Here is a 10,000-nt window from a genome sequence, read left to right as displayed (position 1 = left end):
ACACAAAAGATGGATTATTTCACAATGTACAACATTGGTGTAAAGAAACATTTGACATTAAAGTGACAAAACATTCTTATCTAGGGTCTAGTATTTTCAGTTAAACTACAAAAATCGATTTTTGACAATATTTAAATACAAACTGTTTTATAAGAAGTCAAAAAATAAGAATGATCACCACACTATCATTGTGTTTACATTATGATATGGAATTAAGTCATATCTATTTGGCCACTGATAAAAGAACATAAACGTTCCCGTTCCCTATTATTGCAGATTCCATGCGTTGAAACATTGTAACTTTTTAATTATGTGTAATAAAATATGATATATTTCCTGGGTTTTACTATTTGTGACCTTTTATCAAAAGTAAAATCAAAATAAAATGAAACATCTCTCATGCAGTACATTGTAAGACAAAACTAATGAACTCACTCGCTGTCTAGATGGACTGGGTATTATGTGTATGCAAAAGACGGTAGATAATCCTGGGTTAGTCATTGTAATAAGTCATAGAACTAGGGTGACTTTATATATATATATATATATATATATATATATATATATATATATATATATATGTATATTAATATTGCTCTAATTTGTCAAATAAAATGTAAATTGAAGGATTGTTTATATGGTATAGTTATCAAATATTGTTATCAATTATACAGATTGTTACTATTTGTGTCCTAGACTTGGATGAGACAGTGACTTTGTCATAGATCAGAGACAAATAGAGATACAGATTCATACATAGAGATATATTTATATATTATCTATTACTGGTCTCTTATCCTCCCCCCCCCCACACCACCCCTAATTTTAAAGAAATGAATCTAAGCCAGTCCTGTTATGATTCTTCGTGCCTAATTGAATCACATAAGAAACAACAATCGGTAATTACATGGAATTTTAGTATTTAATAATAGATGAGATAATCTACATACAAGTCTTTTGTACAGAATACCTTGGAGCGGTGAAATCTAGTTGACTATATAGATGGATCGTTATTGGATATTATAAAGAATATAAATTAGTTAAGGGCGACAACCATGAAAACGTTATTTGTAAATTGTATATTACCAGTGGCTTCCCTTAGTAATTACAGGAACATAATTTATCACATGTTGAGTCAAGTACTGTATTTGTGTTTGTTGTGTATCGTGTAGAATTGACCTAGAATACGATATAGTATAGATGGTCTAATTGTGTCTGTAAACGAAAGTCTTTTTCTGTTCGTAGAACAGATAATGTGTTCTGAAAAAAAACTCGTAAGAAAGAATTCAGACTAAAACTGTATAATGTCGATATATACGTGTTGTCTGTGAAAGTTAGCTTTATTGGGGGAGTGAAACAGATATAAATAATATTTAGGGTAAAAGAGGAAAACATAAAAATTTAAAGTCATAATTTTGTAAAATGCGAGTAGGTTATAAAATATTAATAATACAATATGACGTTTGTTGCATTTAACAAAAAAAAGCCAACCAGTTGATAATATTCATATACAAATGGGGCAGTGTGGCTCAGCCGTAACGTATTTTCCTCGTATCCGAAAGGAACCGAGTTTGATAGCCCGCCGCTGAACTCTATGGCTTGAGCAAGTCACCTCGCCCTAGCTCAATTTGCGGCAATGCACTGTTACTGACTCCTGGGTTATTCCAGTCTTCCCTTGGAATAGACTCTAGAGAGAAGTTGTTGACAATACATTTTGACGGAAATAATTTTAAGTACTTTGATATCAATTCCTTTACATTAAATGTTATTAGTATTGTATGTGTAATCATCGTCCTTTTATCACTGTAAATATTTATTCATATACTTGATATCGTAAAATGATTTTTTTTTCAACGAAATCTTTTTCTTTCATATTTCATGCTGTAATAATCAGAATTGTTAAATATATCACAATAATAATATGTATTACCACTAGCACAACCAGAATAGTTACAACTCTCATTACAATAACCACACATCATCACAACTATCACCATCAACAACATCATTACATCAACAAGAAACCACCACCACAACCATAAAAACTATCACCACCACAACTCTTAATACAACAACCACAAATCACCACCTACACCCGTACATCTACAACAAACACAAACACTGTCATCGCCTTTGTCATCCACGTTACAAATGTCAAAAATCCAGTATGTGTTTTATCATATTTTCTGTGACCAATCCCATTTCTATAACCAATGACTACAGCTATTGGACAATGTACTTGTTTGCTCTTTTCATTTTATTTCTTCTCCATGTATACGCAGAAGTATATTAAACATTTAATACAAAACATGATTGTGTGTTATTTATTTTGTTTTTAAATTGTTTTATAAAGTGTCTTGTTTGAGTTTAATAAAACAATTTTTTACCTGCTGGGTAAGCCCGCCATTTTGGGAACATACTCAGATACTTGACAGAAAATCAAGTACATGTAAAGCAACAATTCTTCAGAGAAGAAACGTTCCTGTTTTAAACGTTTCAGTCTTGATTTCTTACAAAATAAAGGGACCACAACTAGATCATGGCTCCCTTGTACCTTTCTGTGTTCTTTCCTTAACATAGCGGCATCGGGACTTGAACTTACAGCCTTCAGATTAGGGTTTTACAATGGCATATTTTGTGTATGGGTTTTCTTCCATTACTATATCGATGTTTGAGTTTATTTTCATTCCTCCTCATCCATGTCTAATCCATGTGAGAGCTTTTGTCTCCAGTTATTTTAAACATTTGAATTCCATTTGTGTTTCGATTCTATTTCTTTGACCTCAACGGCAAAAGTTTGACTTTATAGCCATTCTGGCTACGATTTTGTGTCCAGTCTCTTCCAATTTAAAGACACGAGCGAGAGGACATGTTGAATTGTTTTCCCATTTCGGACACATACACATACACACACACACACACACATATATATATATATATATATATATATATATATATATATATGTATATATATATATATATAATATATATATATATATATATATATTATATATATATATATACATATATATTTATATATATATAAATATATATATATATATTTGTGTGTGTGTTTTTGTGTGTGTTGCAAACATTAAAGGCTACATCGTTTTGTGTGTTGTGTTAATCCATCTAGGGAGGGAAAATAAAACTGTGAGTATTTTGCCTCAACGTGTGGTTACAATAACTAAAAGTCATTAAAATAGAGATTAAATCGCACAGCGTCCCTGGTTGCATAAAACATAACATGGCGGCGCTCGATCTCTCACTTACCGTTTTTGATGACGTTTTCCCCCTGTTGTCATATCTAGTCCTGTGTTATCTATGGTAGAGACTGCCATGCAAGGATTAGTCTGCTGAGTCACACCCGTCTCTCAACAAGACCGACGAGACCAAAGCCATACAGGTCGCAAACCATCGTGTCTTGAGACGGAAGGATGCCTCCAGTTGTACATTTAATCTGACACATCCATTCGCCCAGATGGTAAAAGACTGAATTCATCGTATATGATGTTTGTTTTATTATTGTTAATTACAAAGTCATTTCTTTCCAAGGGGTGTCTATTTATAATTACAGTACCAGTTTATTAAACCGATCCCATTAATATGTTCAACCTTACCTAATGTAAACATACTAACGTATGAAATGAAACGGTTTAACAGATTTTACTGTGTACACGGATGGTAATGAAGTCGGCAACGAAACGCTCAAAAAGTAAAAAAAAAATAAAAGAAAAAAAAATGAACGAAAAAGAAAAGGCTGCTGTTTACGCAAGCATCATGTTCACCTTTGACCTCATAACCCACAAGACTCCTTCGTCTGAGTGTGCGTATCGTTCCTTACTCTATCTTCATTCACATCTCTATGTGCTCGTGACTGTTGACTCGTTTCTATCATGCTAGGAACATTCTCTCTCTCTCTCTCTCTCTCTCTCTCTCTCTCTCTCTCTCGCTCTCTCTCCCTCTCTCTCTCGCTCTCGCTCTCTCTATCTACCACTTTCTCTCTCTCTCTCTGTCTCTCACAATCTCTCTCTCTATCTATCTCCCTCTATCTCGCTATCTCTCTCACTCTCTCCGCTCCCACTATCTCTCTTCTCTCCCTCCTCTCTTTCTCAAACACAAACAATCACACATTCTTTCATACCTTTCATACAATTTGACTCTCCTCTCTCTCTCTCTCTCTCTCTCTCTCTCTCTCTCTCTCTCTCTCTCTCTCTCTCTCTTCTCTCTCTTCTCTCTCTCTCTCTCTCTCTCTCTCTCGTCTCGCTATATAATAATAATAATAATAATAATAATAATAATAATAATAATAATAATAATAATAATAAATAATAATAATAATAATAATAATAATAGTAATAATAATAATAATAATATAATAATAATAATAATAATAATAATAATAATAATAATAATAATAATAATAATAATAATAATAATAATAATAATAATAATAATAATAATAATAATAAATAATAATAATAATAATAATAATAATTAATAAAATAATAATAATAATAATATAATAATAATAATAATAATAATAATAATAATAATAATAATAATAATAATAATAATAATAAAAATAATAATAATAATAATAATAATAACAACAACAATAATAATAATAATAATAATAATAATAATAATAATAATATAATAATAATAATAATAATAATAATAATAATAATAATAATAATAATAATAATAATAATAATAATCATAATAATCATATTAACAGATCTTTAATGTTCAAAGAAATAGAAATTATTTTTGATTCACATTGATGCCAGTATAAAATGATGATGATGATGATGATGATGATGATGATGATGATGATGATGGTGAGGATATATATATATATATATATATATATATATATATATATATATATATATATATATTTCTCGCCATCCCTCTCTTATCTCTCTCTCTCTCTCTCTCTCTCTCTCTCTCTCTCTCTCTCTCTCTCTCTCTCTGTCTTTTCCGTACTCCTTCTTTTACACCTTCCTACGCTACTCTTTATCCACATCTTCCTTCTGCTGCTTTTGTTACTTTTGATTCCCGTACATCGTTGAGCTTCTTCTAATTGTTACTCATCCTCAACCTCATCTTCTTCCTCCTCCTCCTCCTCCTCCTCCTCCTCCTCCTCCTCCTCCTTCTTCTTCTTCCTCTTCTTCTTCTTTTTCTTCTTCTTCTTCTTCTTCTTCTTCTTCTTCTTCTTCTTCTTCTTCTTCTTCTTCTTCTTCTTCTTCTTCTTCTTCTTCTTCTTCTTCTTCTTCTTCTTCTTCTTCTTCTTCTTCTTCTTCTTCTTCTTCTTCTTCTTCTTCTTCTTCTTCTTCTTCTTCTTCTTCTTCTTCTTCTTCTTCTTCTTCTTCTTCTTCTTCTTCTTCTTCTTCTTCTTCTTCTTCTTCTTCTTCTTCTTCTTCTTCTTCTTCTTCTTCTTCTTCTTCTTCTTCTTCTTTTCCTCCTCTATCTCCTGCTTAAGTTATTTTCTAACATTTCTAAAAGCTGTCACTTTCCCAGGACAATAACAATCACCAACATTGCAATCACAACAAAAAGATGAACCACTTATACATTAACCTTTTAAAACGGTTAATAGAACATCGGATAATTGAGACATAGATCTAACCACGACAATAAATATGCTATTATTTTAAAACACGGAACACTCTATCTCGAGTAGATTTCTTGGCTCACCAACTCGGTATGAATTTGTAACCCACCAAACAAGATACCAAATGTGACACAACGTCTCCAAACGTTATTATGTCGGGATGAATCGGATACTAAAAATTCAAATTATAGTTAAACTGGTCAAAAATATGAATTATTGGAATTCAGCATTCTACAATATGATAGTCATTCTCCTCAATAAAACATACAAACTCAACGCAATTTGGGTTTTTTTTTTTTTCTGGCTACAAATTCAATTTTCGACACTTAATCCTCCCGACTTAATACCGTTTAGAAACGAGGGGTCATAAATATCAACTTTAAATTATTTCTAAATACGTAATGAGTATTTTACACTATTTGATAGTTCTTAATTAGAGTAATTTTATTTCATCATCTTGCTAGAAAATGTGTTACAGTTTCCAGTTTCAATCTATTTGTTATAATATATCGTCCACAACAGAAGGTATCACGTGACTTTGATCCATTCTATAGAGATGTTCACATCCTTCGTAACCTACAGAATAAATAAACATTGGTGAGGACTGCCTGAATCCTGGTATTGTAAAATACGAACATAGAGGTACAAATGGAAAGACTTCAGATGTAAATTGTACAGTGAAAGCATTTTCATATTGTTGGAAAACGTTCTTTACATTGTCTCACGGTACTCAGGTGTAAAATGAATACACGGCTGTTAACATCGTTGTCTATGTCGGAGGGAAAATGAATATTGCCATGTCTCTTTTTTGGACTTAAGTGTTGCTGCCTGTTAGAACCATTTTCATAGTGCTTTGAACACGTTTAGTGGATATTATATATATATATATATATATATATTATATTAAAAAGTATAGGATCAGATATCAGTATACTATTGGCGACTATTAGAGAATATTGCTGAGGAAGTGACAGACACCTTGAAGAAAAAGATATATCGCCAACATACCGACATTGATAGATGCAGCACATTTAGTAACTCAGCACTGATAATTACGGGAACTTTTGAAAAAATCAGGTTGTGATTTTAATTTTTTTTTTTTTTTTTTTGTTTTTTTTTTTTTTTTTTTTGTGTTGTTGGTTTTTTTTGTTTTTTTTGTTTTGTTTTGGTTCTTCGGAACATAATTGATCTGAAACCTTAAAATTAAAATAACTAAGTAAAATCATTTTTATAAAACCCAACACCTGCTTGCTCCTAATTCATTAATGATTCATGGTAGAAGATACTGTATTCTTGGACGTGTCTTAATGGAAGGTTCGGTTAAACGAGATTCATTATACACCTTGTCATTTATACGGGATGTTGTGAAACAAAACATGTATATCCTGGTTCATTCACAAAACATTGACCTTTTCTCTTCGGAGTTCGAGTTGATTCAAACGTCCAATAGAATTTAAAATCTTTTCTTTATTTTCGGGCAGTGAAAGCAATGCGATTTAGACTTCATCGAAAACCTAGTGGCATTGCTATATATCACAGTAAACGCTCGGTCACAGAAGTCTACCGTAACACTTAGAACGGGAATTCATAGTTCTCAATGTTACTTGACGTGTGACTACTAGAACGAGACAAAATGTTGGAAAGTGCGGGACGGTTCATTCCAACTGTGTACGTTTACACTATTAAAAATTTGCTGAGTTGACGCGCCTCTCCCACCCCCCCTCTCTCTCTCTCACTCTCTCTCTCTCTCTTCTCTCTATCTCTCTCTCTCTCTCTCCCTCTCTCTCTCTCTCTCTTTCTCTCTCTCTCTCTCTCCCTTCATTTCTTTCTTTCTTTCTCTATCCCTCCTTATGTTTCTACCTCAAATATATAGCGTGTTCAAAATAGATTATATTTTTGTCTCTCTCGCTCTCTTTTTTTCTTTATCTCTCTCTCTCTCTCACTCTCTCTCTCCATCCCCTATCTCTCTCTCCCCCCTCTCTGTCCTCTCTCTCTCTCTCTCTCTCTCTCTCTCTCTCTTCCTCCCCCTCTCTCTCCCCGCTCTCTCCCCCCTCTCTCTCTATCTCTCTCCCCTCTCTCTCTCCCTCCCCCCTCTCTCCCCCTCTCTCTCTCCCTTCTCTCTCCCTCCCCCCCTCTCTCTCTCTCTCTCTCTCTCTCTCTCTCTCTCGCTCACCCTCTCCTGTGTAAAGCGACCATCATTCCGCGGGGTAGCCCTATTCGTACTTAAGGTCGAATAGCATCAACCGCCGTTGCCGTACGTAAGGACAAATCGTGTTGCTTGCACTTCGTCCTTCACACTAAAGCTGGGCAATATTCCGTTTTTGTTTTTACTGAGCTGGATTCGAATCCACGTAATTACATGATACATCCGTATCGTCTTAATTGTTTTGCGAACCCCCCTCCTCTGTTTGTGAGTCAAATAATCAGTTGAGTGTGTATGTGTGTTTGATGTGTGTGTGTGTGTGTGTGTGTGTGTGTTTGTGTATGTGTTAATTTCGTGGGGTTTTTTTTGTTTGTTTTTTTTCTTCTGGGATATGATTTTTATTCCAGGATGGTGACTGATTTCTTATAATGAACATTTATCGTGTTCTCCTATTGGTAAGTATGCCATTCAAATACCTGCTCGAGAGTTTGGGTTGGCTAGGCACAGAGGAAGATTCGGCAGGTTGTTTTTGGGTTTTTTCTTTTTTTTTTATTTGGGGGGGGGGGTTGTTTTTTATTGTTGTTCTTTTTTATTTGTTTTCTTTTGTTGATGTTTTACCTGCTTTTGTTTGTTCATTTGTTTTATCTGTGTGTGTGTGTGTGTTTGTGTGTGTGTGTGTGTGTGTCTATTGTGTGTCTACGTGTGTTTTGCCTTTTTTACATTTTTTTTCAATCTATAATAGTGGGTAAGCACTCAGTAACTATTTGTTTTAAATGACTAGTATTCAATTTGTCAAAAATATTATATTAGTCATAATAGTATAAGGCGCGCAAAAAAACACTAAATTTCTGTATTTCTTAAGAAGCCGTTTTATAAATAATATTATAATCTTAATAATTCAGTGAGTGCCATCAATAATAGCTTGAATTTAGCCAAACATTTTGAACGATGTCGATACCTGTCCTTTAACTTCAGAAAATGTTGTTGTAAGTACTGTCTTGACTTGACTAGCTGTATAACATAATGATAAATTTAATTCATGGCGAATTCAATGCGTTATCAAATTGGCAGTAAACGAGGTAATTCTATAGACGGGATGGAATTTGGCGGCTTTACAACACGCAAATTAATTCCAAAGCCGAAACTTTGCATTTAAACTTATCTCCATAGACGATGTCAATATATTAAAGATGAATAAAGGACACTAATACCAAGTCCTCAATAATTTCAGTACTTGGTTCGTTAGCGAATACTATTAAGTATTTGGTATCCACTTTTGCCCTGACGAGAAGTTAGAATGTCAACGGGCTGGGATTTAAAATGTCAAGGGGTTGAAACTGGGTGAAATAGAATGATACAGAACATTAAAGCCCAGTTCGGCCTAAGAACAATAACTTGCCTATGTTCTTAAACTCAGAACAAGGGGTAATGTTGTCAGGGGTGTTGGGGTTGTTGTTTTGATCTGGGTGGGGGTCTAATAAGTCTGATAAAGTTACGATTACTGGCCAAAAACAAATTCCTAACTTTAGTTTAAAATTTACAAAATAAAAAGACGGAAATATATACATAATAAGTTTGATGTATTTTAAACAATGGTTACAAGAAAAATAAATCCACGATTTGTATCAATAATTCTGTATTCAAACTACTTTGTATACAAATGTTGTATTCCAGATGTGTAATTTGGCTTATCACCACTCAAGGTGGTATTTCAATAGATATTATTACAACTAACGTATCTAAGTACGCAGTGATACAGACCTGCCAAGCATTCGACTTATTGTGTTATAGTGGAAAAAAGAATACCATTTCGAAAGGATTTGTGCTGCAATGTAGGTTAACAAAGCATCCACAAACACGCAGGTCTGACATCCGAATCCACTTAAGGGCCTGGTTTAACATTGTTGTATAATGTATTTTGCGTCATTTAAATAAAAAAAAAGATTTCTATTACAAGAATGAGCCCATAAGGAAATGGTTATGAGACCTAAAAATAATTGCACGTCGATCCACATCAATTTTAAAACCATCACCATCACTACCACAAGCACTTTTACAACATAATCATTACCATCAGAATCGCTACCACCATCATTTGCACAATATCATAAGTATCATCAGCACCACAATCAATATCACCACCACAGCATTATACCTACCATTACCTCTCTTTTGTGGTTTTCTTCTTCTTCTTCTTCTTCTTCTTCTTCTTCTTCTTCTTCTTCTTCTTCTTCTTC

At 33.3% G+C, this 10,000-nt stretch overlaps 1 protein-coding gene across 1 annotated transcript in view; it reads left to right on the top strand.

Annotated features, from left to right (window-relative positions):
• Positions 1-518, top strand: part of LOC144960271 (uncharacterized) — a 29,701-nt gene extending 29,183 nt beyond the window's left edge. Inside the window, exon 12 of the mRNA XM_078893315.1 lies at positions 1-518. This exon is cut by the window's left edge and continues 1,157 nt beyond it. The gene's annotated coding sequence lies outside the window, so the exon portion shown is untranslated.
• Positions 519-10,000: the final 9,482 nt, after the last annotated feature.

This window comes from Berghia stephanieae, chromosome 15 (assembly GCF_034508935.2).
Source record: "Berghia stephanieae isolate SIO BIC M18660-M18661 chromosome 15, UCSD_Bste_1.3, whole genome shotgun sequence".
In the NCBI taxonomy this organism is placed as follows: Eukaryota; Metazoa; Mollusca; class Gastropoda; order Nudibranchia; family Aeolidiidae; genus Berghia; species Berghia stephanieae.
This window is presented reverse-complemented; position numbering and strand designations above follow the sequence as displayed.